Source organism: Olea europaea, chromosome 20 (assembly GCF_002742605.1).
Source record: "Olea europaea var. sylvestris chromosome 20, O_europaea_v1, whole genome shotgun sequence".
Taxonomy (NCBI): domain Eukaryota; kingdom Viridiplantae; phylum Streptophyta; class Magnoliopsida; order Lamiales; family Oleaceae; genus Olea; species Olea europaea.
Window position 1 is genome coordinate 15,630,439 of NC_036256.1, and position 11,028 is coordinate 15,641,466.

General features: G+C 34.8%; 1 long non-coding RNA gene across 1 annotated transcript; it reads left to right on the plus strand.

Annotated features, from left to right (window-relative positions):
* Window positions 1–2,603: 2,603 nt before the first annotated feature.
* On the plus strand, window positions 2,604–10,819 carry LOC111369800. The gene is made up of 3 exons (XR_002698276.1): window positions 2,604–2,695; window positions 2,791–3,575; window positions 10,085–10,819. It is a non-coding gene; the product is annotated as an uncharacterized LOC111369800 (long non-coding RNA).
* Window positions 10,820–11,028: the final 209 nt, after the last annotated feature.

An 11,028-nucleotide genomic window follows, 5' to 3' on the forward strand; every position in this document is an offset into this window, starting at 1 on the left:
CACCAGAGTTATTGTATAAAAATATCTCTTTTTTGGGTAAGAAATCATAGACCTTTCCAGAGGTTTTTAAAAAAATTGATATTAAAAAAATAGATTGTACATTCCACCCATATTTGATATAAATGAAAATTCAATTTTTAATTTAAATCAACGCTAATGATTAATTTTAATCATAGTTATGAAAATCGGCTCGGACCACCATCCGGTTCGACTCTGGTCTGAGTTAATTAATTATACAAACAAACAATGGAACCAGTCATGAACCGATAAAACCACTCAAAACTACCCCCAAATTGGGTGGCTTTAAGACAAACCGGATCCTGTTCAACGTGTGAACTAAATGGTCACCGTACAATGCAAATTTTTTTATCAAATTGCCAAGAGGTCAGGATTCAATCCCGAGCGTGAAATTCTATATTTTAATTTGTGAAGAGGCTGATTCGCACCTTGGCTTCCTCCACGAAATGCTAGATCCTTGACCATTTAGGAAACTGATGGAGCTGTATTTTATTGTGAGCCAATATATATGTTCAGATTTAGCAAAATGATTTTCCATTTGTTTCAAAAATATATTTTAATTAAAATTAAGATTTAACAATGACCCAACCGTTCAACCATCGATTCACTGGTTGAACCATTGACCCGTGACCTGATTACTATGATTACACGATTTATGGGCCTCACAATTTTTTAGCCACACATTTCATCATTTTTTTTTATCAAAATTTATTAAAAATCTAATATTTGTAAATACTGTAATTGGTTCAAGGGGCCTATTATACTCCAATGATCAATGGTGTAGCAATAACTGAAAAAGAGAATGATATTTGAAAAAATATTAAAGATACATTTTTGTTCAGAATTTCTTTTAAAGAAAATAAAAGTAATCAACTTTTGTAATCATAAATAAATATACAAAGAAAATAGTTAAGAAAACAATATTTTGTATAAACAAAACCTTAATAGCCGAATAAATTCAGAAATTAATGGAAATCAAAGTTTCTCATGTTAGAAAATTAGAAAATAAACTTTAAAAAAATCATTTTCAATAAATAAGTGAAGAAAAAACACAACTTTGTCTGAGTTGACTATAAATAAATAATATAAAACTTTTCAATTTTACCATATTATCTTCTAAGAACATTTTACAAAACTTTACAAGTGGTGATACATTCAATTAATTATAACGAGATTTGTCCGTAAAAAAAAATAATTTTTTTTAGATATTGGGAAGGAAAATGAATAAAATGTTTATGTTCAAAAGATTATTTATGTTTAGTGTTGAGCATAGTGTTTTGTCAACTTTACTGAACTATAAAAATGAAAGAAATCCAAATAGAACTTAAGATTTTGGGCTGAGAATTCAATTCATATCATAATTTAAAGGATGGGGGTGAATTTTCAAACAACCTAAAGATTAGAGACTAATTGCACAAATTTTCGAAATAAAGTGGCAGGAAGTATTCGGATCCTTGCCAACTAAAAAGGGAGAATTATGTATTATTTTATAAACATTACAAAATATTAATCCTTTGTTTGTTTCTCATTATTTTCCTATTAAAATGAAAAATATCGTCGTTATCCATCACATCAAGTCATCATATTTGAATTTCGATCTCTTGTGTGAGGTCGTAATGATTATATTTTTTATTCTCATTTTTACATAAATGAAAAACAAACGAGGCCTAATTTAGAACTCTATTTTCAAGTCAGGACAAATCAAATATGTTATTTAACCAATATAATGAAATTATTTAATATTAAATTATTGAGCTTCTGTTGCAAATACACCATGTTTATTTGGGTTTTACTGAATTTAGACCAATTCATTGACAAATTCGTCTAGTATAATCAAACTCGTTAATCTATCAATAATTTTGAGATCGAACTAGTACGATCAAAATTTTAAAACCTACCGTATTGGAAAAAAAACTATTTCCATACATACTCATACATATACATATTATACATTATACAATATACATATACATACAATAATAAAAGAGAGAAGTTGTCTACCACTATTCATAAGACGTCACTATGCCATAATGCTGATGTCATATGCTTTTTTTTTCTTTTCTACAAAATTGGACAATCAAAAGACATCCATTTTCCTGTTGACACTTTTGGCACTTCATTTCTCTCAATTTCGCCCTTTGAGAGCCTTTTCTCGACGTCAGAAACTCTAATAAATTTCGCAGAAAAATCCTCTATATTTTATTGTCTATTTCGAACCCTTTCTGATCAGGGCTCATTATTGTTGGTACTTGAAATCTAACTTCGTCTGTGTATTAATTTTCTACAGATAGAATACTTTGGAGCCATTTTCACATAAACATCCTATAGATTATGAGCGACAGCTTCATCTGGCTTTTATTTAGCTTCATTTTGCTCTTCTTCTGTATATATATGTTTACAATTTTTTTGCCTATACGGTTAGCTGATAGTTTCTTTTTGCCTTTTCATTTGCAACTTTTGTTTAGGTGTGAAAAAGATTCAAAAAATTGCGATCAAAATGGAAGATCGAGAAGCTCAAGTATGTTGATTTTATAGTTTTCCCTTTTAGTCGATCTCCCACTCTATTTTTTTAATTTTTTTTTTGTTTTTAGTTCAAAGTTTTGTGAAATTCTCTATAAAAAAAAATCTACACAATTTGTACATTGGCTTTGTGAAGTGGCAACACGATCTCCGTCGGGTAAGGTTCTAATTTTGTTGGATTTTGGTTTCTCATTTATTACTTCTTTTTGAAGGGATTTTAAAAGTTCTTCTAATTCTTTTTTGATCATTCAGAGAAATCATTCTTATGGTTGGAGCTCAACTTCAACCAAAACCAGTTTATTTCCAATCGAAATGAGAAGAAGAAGACTAGAAGAAGAACAGAAGAAGGAGAAAGAAGAGGAAGAAAAGCAGAACACAACAAGAAGAAGACAGCAGCAGAGAAGAAGTAGAAGAAGAAAGAAAGCAGCAAGAAGAGGGTAGAACCAGAGAAGGAACAAGGAAGGGGAGAAGGGAAGAAAACGATGCCTGCAAGCCAAAGCCTCAATTTCGATTCATTCAACAGCCTTTTTCCAAGGCTTTCAATACAACCTATATAGAAAAAAACAACCTTCAAAGTAAAAGGCTTAGGCTAGCCCACTATACAAGCCCAATTAAATAAAAATAAAACCAAATGGTCCAATTCATGACATTTCTTCCCCTTAAATTAACCTTGTCCTCAAGGTTCATCTTTACTTGCCACAAAGAAAACCTTGTATTATGATCTAGTTATGAAATATCATACTTCAGAGCCCGATTTATCAACAAGTATACAGCTCAACAGTCATGGAGATATGAGTTTGTGTGAGAGAGAGACGGGTTTGGTCTTCCACAGGGCTTTCGATGTGTGGGGAGAGACGTGTTTGGTCTCTCACAAAGCTCGATGTATGAAGAAAAGATCATTGAAGTTGTCCCACATCGATTGTGGATGGGATTGGTATCCAGTTTATAAGTGTGAGGAAAAGCCTCACCGCTTGAACTAGCTTTTGGGGTGAGAGATACTCAATATTACCGAACGGAAACTACAAAAAGGGGATAAGGTATTGCTCATAATGCTTTTTTCTTTTCTTTTCTTTTCATCAACTGCGTTTATGGAAAGTGTTGGCATGTAAACATTTTTTAGATCTATAAGTGTAATTGGCAATTCTCAAACAAAATGGGCGTAATTATATGTTTGTAAAAGTCAGGGACTCAATTGAAAATTCTTGTAAAATTCAAGGGCTTAGGTTGCAATTTGTATAGATGAGGTAAGTTTGTGTTCAAGTCATTAAAGGAGTCCAAGAAGATCAAATAAGATCATTGGAATGCAATTGGAAGTCTAAAGGATATCAAAGAGCCGCACAAATTATGTTTCAAATTTTCAATCGTAAATTGCAATGCATTTTTCTCAGAGAAAACGTTGGAACTTGGACAAGGCTACTGCTAGAAGAATCGTAGCTCTTTGAGTTAGCTTTCCAATGCAAGTTGAATCACCTCAATCGGACATCAAGAAAGAAAATTATGATGATAAAACTAAAGACTGCTCACTGTCACTCAATTCTCGCTGGCATTTCGCTTGAGCGGAAAAAGTATAATACCTCTCACTCGATTCTCTCCAGCTCTCACTCGAGCGACATTCCTATGCAGCAAAATCCCTATTTCACATTTTTGAAGTGTTTTACTCGGCCCATACTACCTAGACACCTTCAAATATAAATACCCAAACTTTAACACGAATTTTGAGAAGTTGCTACATTGTGCTAACATTGGATACACTTTCATAGCATCTTCAAGAGATCCAAATCAAGATTCATTGGTGAGTTCAATCTTTGCATCTTGTGACCCGACAACCAAAGATTTGAAAAACATCAAGGTTCGTGAATCCAAAGCACCGTATCTTCTTTAATGTTGTATGAAAGTGACTTTTTCATTGGGGATTGAGAGAGGTGGACGTCAAGAGCAATGAATCAGATAAGAACATTCGGTTCTTGAAATTCCACTTGGTGATACAATTATCTAAAGACCAAGAGACTGTAGCGGACAGCAGATTGGGTTGCAGGAGGTACATCAGGAAGTCTAGCAAGAGACTAGAGATACCTACGACAGTAGATCGTAAGGCTGGAATAGCAGGTCTGATTGGGCACGGAGTTTGGTATAACTTGTAATCGTTGAATTGGTATAGTGGACATCATTGACTTGGTCTCGGAGTTTTTTTCACATTGGGTTTCTCTATCAATAAACTGTAAGTTGTGTTGATTTGTTTATTTACATATTGCAAATCGGCAGTTCAACCCACCTAGACAACAATTAATTAGTGACTTCTTGTTGTTAATTGTATTAATTCTGCACCTAAGGTTGAATTGGTAACTTGAAACGTAAACTCGATAGCGTATAAAATTTGAATTTAACACGGTATCATGTTAGCCGAACTTTCTAGCATATCTAAGCTTTTTAAGTGATTTTTCAAGTGGTATTAGAGCCTAAAATTGTGTCCTGACCTTACATAGTCTAGATGAGTACCTCGTTGAATGTGCCGCCCCACTTTGAGGGTAGTAACTATGCATATTGGAAGGTTAGAATGAGGGCATTTTTGAAATTCATGGATGAGTGTGTTTGGCAAAGCATAGTGAATGGTTGGTTTGCCTCTAGTACCATAGTAGATGGTGTAGTCACTCCTACCCCTGTAGAAAATTGGTCTAGAGTACAATTGGATAGGTGTAACTTTAATAGCAAGGCCATGCATGCATTGTTTATGGCTGTGACTCCCGAGGAATTTAGGAGAGTATATATGTGTGAGGTAGCTAAAGATGTTTAGGACATTTTGCAAATCACACATGAGGGAACCCAGGCCGTTAAAAATTCTAAGTTAAAGATGCTAATCAGTAGGTTCGAGAAAATCAGGATGAGAAATGAACAGACATTTGATGTCTTTTATGCGAGCTTAAATAACATAGTAAATTCCTTCTTCAAACTAGGTGAGAAAATTTTCTAGCCAAGATAGTTAGAAAAATTCTTAGATCCTTACCTGAGCGTTTTAGGTCGAAAGTTACAGCTATTGAGGAAAGTAAGGACATAGACACTATCAAGGTAGCGAAGTTAGTTAGATCCCTCCAGACCTATGAGTTGACCTTAGACAATCCCGCCAAGGAAAAATACATAGCTTTGAAATCTGTTAGGAATAACTAGATGGAATCTTCTGATTCAAATTCACCCAATGATGAGGAAATGGCCTGCCTAGCTAAGAAATTCCAGAAAATGTTTAGGAATAAGAAGAAGCCTTAAGAGAGACAAAAAGGTGGCCCATGTAAATCTAGGAGAAAATCTAAATCCGTGAGATACCATAACTGTCGAGGTTTCAATCATGTGAGGAGTGAGTGCCCGAGTGCGAGGAGAGTTGAAGGGAAGGCAATGAATACTACTCTCACTGATGATAAGTCTAGCTCGGACAATCAGAGTGAGAAATCCACACGTGAGGAGAGTGGAAAATATGTGACCTTCGTTGCTAGTATTAAGAGTGGATCCGAGTAGGGGAGTGAAAGGGATGAGGACCTAAATAGTAGTGAAGAATTTGGTGATGAGAATGGAAGTGAGAAAGATCTAGAAGAAGCTTATGAGAAGATGTATGAAGAAAGCCTCAAAATCATAGCTACTAACCAAGTGCTGTTCAAGAAAGTGAAAGAACTTAGGTTAGAGAAAGAACAGTTAGAGGCCCAGGTTAGTAATCTCACCAATAAGAATGAGATGTCCTCTAGGAGAGTAAGTGAGCTAACCGTTGAGAATGAGACCTTATCTATTTAGGTCAAGCACCTTGAGAGTGAGCTAGAGTTGTCTAGGTCTCAGATACTTGCCTTTTTAAGCAGTTCTGAAAAGCTAGAAAATATTCTAGGAATAGGCAAGCCAGTTGGTGACAAGGGAGGTCTAGGTTTTGATAGTAATGCTGTTAGTACTTCACAAACCATTTTTGTTTGTGCTACTGACCAGCCTAACATTGTGACTAACCCATCTCTAACATTGTGAGATCTTCAGGACGTAGCTCTATTAGACGTCATAGGACTTGTCGACCTAGGTATAGAAATTAATTTCCACATAACACAGGTCATAAGTTTATCCCGACATGCTTTTAGTGTGGAGAGTTCGATCACATCCGCCCTAGATGTCATCACTACCTGAATAATAGGAAAGGCTTGAACTTGAAAAGGACAAAAACTAGGTGTATGTTGGTCAGATTGGATTCCTTGCTGATCAAGTGAATCGTTTGACTCAATTGGTGATACAGTTGTCTCGAAACAATCCCCGTTCTAGATAGGTTTGGGTGAAGAAGAGCGATCTCCCGAATTTGGTAGTAGACCGCGATGCTCTTAAAGGAAAGAACACTTATATACCTACTTGATAAGATATTTTTTGATGCATGCCCGGTTCTCGTTTGACATTTAATTGTTGCATGTATCACGTGTATTGTGTTTATTTTTTTATTTTATTTTGTTTTATTTCATACACGTGCATTTTCACTTGTTTGTTTTGGCACATGCATATTTAGTTTTGTCTTTGTGTGCTTGACTTTATTTTATTTTGTGTGTAGAACATTCATTTTAGAAAAATAAAAAATACAAAAACATTGAAAAATTGAAAAAGACAAAAATAGCTGATTGTGGAAATCGTTACAGCATGACACATAACTTTAGAACTTGCACGTTGTGATCATGTAGGAGCTAAAAATGATAAGCTGTAGAATAATTTTCATTTCTTGGTTAGGTCTATTTGGATTAATTTGTATAAGTGTCTTAATGTACCATCTGCACTGCATACACTATGAACTTATTAGTTGGACTTTACGGCATGTGTGAGATTTGGAATGGTTGTCACGTGTTGATAGGATGACTTTGAACATGAATTGACCAGTTTTTGTAGACCTTAACCCAAATTTTTTTTCCCTATTATATGGAAGCTCATATCTTAATGTTCTTTTCCGGGGCCTATTTGACTAGTGCAATTAAGCATGAAGGGTCTCTTAAAACCTGGTGCCTATGATCAACTGACTTGGGTTAACCGGCTTAAAGCTCATTACATGGGTCATCTTAGTTGCATAATGGAGAAGAACCTACACTCGAGATAAAAAATAAATAAACCTGGAGTTAAACATGAAAAATATGATGAGCTGAAAATGTGAAAAATGAAAAATTTAAATACTCACAGTAAGGGGGAGACAAGTAAAAATAATAAGTATAGGTCCTACTACACTTACAAGGTTTGACTTTCATAAATAGATGGATATATTTATTGGCAGTGATTGACATATCTCTTTTCACAAAATTAAGGTTTGGGGTCCTACTTGCATTGGAACAGTAACATTTTACACAAACGAGTAACTTGTACTGTTACTCCATTCTGGTCTAAATTGAGTATATGGAGGAGGTCTGCTACTTGTTAATTTTACTTTTACATGCTACCAACTGCATTTTTGAGTTATTATGTGTTATTTGCTCAGCTTGATCTTAATATGATTCCCTTCAGCATTTGTAACAAAAAGTGGGAGAGAAAAGTGTAACTGAGGGGGAGAAAAACATGTAAAAGAGCATACCCATAGGGGGAGAGCTACTGCATTTGCATTTGCACATGATTTCACTAATCGTCATTACTTGAATTTTGCAGTTCTATGTCTAGGGGTCGTTGGAAAGAGACATAAATACAATAATTTACTGCATTACATTTATAAGAGTTCGCAGTAAGGGTGATTGTTGCATTGCATTCCATATTATATCCATTACTGTTTGAGTTTTGATGTTTAGTGGTATTGGTGTTTCAATTAGTGTTTTAATTGACATCAATATCATGTCTCAAACTAGCATGCATGTTTGTGATTAAGTGCTTTAATGCTCATATTTCTTGTGTCACTTTCTTTTACACTGGGTATGTGAGTTTGTGGATTTCAGAAAACAGGTACAAGGAATGCAAAACTCAGTGATTGGGTTTACTGGGTAGAATAGATTGTGTCCAGAGTCCTGATTTATATTTGTATAGTCCTGACTTATTGTGTATGGCTTTGTCACAGAATACCAAAGGGGAAGTTTGTTAGGTCTATAAGTGTAATTGGTAATTCTGTAGACAAAATGAGCGTAATTGTATGTTTGTAAGAGTCAGGGACTCAATTGAACATTCTTGTAAAAGTCAAGGGCTTAGGGTACAATTTTGTATAGATGAGGTAAATTAGTGTACAAGTCGTTGAAGGAGTCCAAAATGTCCAAGAAGATCACATAAGATCCTTAGAATGCAATTGGAAGTCTAAAAGATATCAAAGAGCTTCACAAATTATGTTTTGGATTCTCAGTCATAAATCTCAATGCATTTTTCTCTTAGAAAACGTTGAAATTTGGACAAGGCTATTTCCAAAAAAATTGTAGTCCTTTGAGTTAACTTTCCAAAGCAAGTTGAATCACTTCAATCGGACATTGGAAAAGAATGTTATGATAAAAATACCGAAGACTGCTCACTGTCCCTCCATTCTCACTGGTATTTCACTCGAGCGAAAAAAATAGAATACCTCTAGCTCGATTCTCGCCAGCTCTCGCTCGAGCGACATTCCTATGTGGAAAAACCCCTAGTTCACATTTTTGAAGTGTTTTACTCACCCTATACCACCTAGACACCTTCAAATATAAATAACCCTAGCACGAATTTTGAGAGGTTGCTACATTGTGCTAACATTGAATACACTTTCATATCATCTTCAAGAGATCCAAGTCAAGATTCATTGGGGAGTTCAATCTTTTCATCTTGTGATCCGACAACCAAGGATTTGAAAAACATCAACGTTCGTAAATCCAAAGCACCGTGTCTTCCTTAATCTTGTAAGGAGGTGACTCTCTCATTGGGAATTGAGAGAGGTGGAAATCAAGCGCAGTGAATTAGACAAGAACATGCGGTTCTTGGAATTTCACTTAGTGATACAATTAGCTAAGGACCAAGAAGCTATAGTGGATAGCAGATTGGGCTGCAGGAGGTAGATTAGGAAGTCTAATAGGAGGCTAGAGGTATCTACGGCAGTAGATCGTGAGACTGAAATAGGGGTCTGATTGGGAACAAAGTTTGGTATAACTTGTACTTGCTGAATTGGTATAGTGGACATCACTAACTTGGTCCCGGTATTTTTTCCACATTCAGTTTCTCCGTCAACAAACTGTGAGTTGTGTTGATTTGTTTATTTTACATATTGGAAATTGGCAGTTCTGGCAGTTCAACATAGGATTAACTAGCTTGTATGTTTAACCACCTAGGCAACAATTAAATAGTGACTTGTTGCTGTTAATTGTATTAATTCCGCACGTAAGGTCGAATTGGTAACTTTTGAATTTGACACTATATTACGTTAGCCGAACTTTCTAGCGTATCTAGTGTTCTAGGTGATTTTTCAACATTGTTGAATTTCTATACTTAGTTCATGCAATTTCAAGCGTCTATAGTTTTGTGCATGTCTTTTATGGTGTATACATTTGTTATTGTATATTAATTTTCTATCATAGTTGCCTTTAGTGTAAGTACGTATGTTAATCACATCATATAAACATTAATTTAGGTCCTGTAGCAGAAGATGTGTTCATTGGCAAGCCACAATTATGGGGCCTTCTGATAGCCCTTATGTTGGAGGTGTATTTTTAGTTTCTATTCATTTTCCTTCTCATTACCCTTTTAAGCCACCAAAGGTATACTTCAACTCTTTGCTTTAAGATTGTTACATTTAACCATTATTCAGTTGTTGATTCATGGTGACATGGCATCAGCTGGTAGGATGATGTGGCAGAGTACTTCAAACGCTAATTACTTTGTTGTTTTAGACCAATGGAAATGTGTAATTCTTGCAATCTGTCCTTATATCATACTTGAATATGGCTTTGCTGACTTTTGGGTTGTTCATTTGCTCTCATTAAATATTTTTTAGATCATGTGATATTACTTTCCTACAGTTGTTTTCCCGTCCACAAAAAACTTTCATTCTAAATATTTTGATCATTCAACACCACCTAATATTAAGTTATTATTTCTAATTGCTTTTCAAGCTTAAGGTTTCGATCTTTTTGTCAATTTTTTTCCCTCCGAGTTAACTTGAATATTATGTGGGAAACAGCAAGCCAAGCAACCTCTCTAGAAATCCATACATGGAGGCGCAAACAAGCATGAAGAATTTCAAGTCTGACTCTGCATTTTTAGGCAAGCGCGCTCGAGTTTCAGATTGACGTGTATTTTCAATTTCTTTATTTGTTGAGTGCATATTTTTTGGGGGATATTTAGCAGAAATGCTATCTAAATTGAATTTGAAGGTTAAAGAATTTCTTTATGGGAAGTTCTTTAAAAGAAAACCAATTTAATTGAATCACAACCCACAAAACCTCCATCTTACCAGTTCGTAGATCATGGTGCATTTGATATACTTTTTATGTCATAAAATTCTTGCAATAGTTAGCTACATTAACAAATTATAGACTGAAAAAAATATGTAGCCATTACGTTTTTGTTATGAGG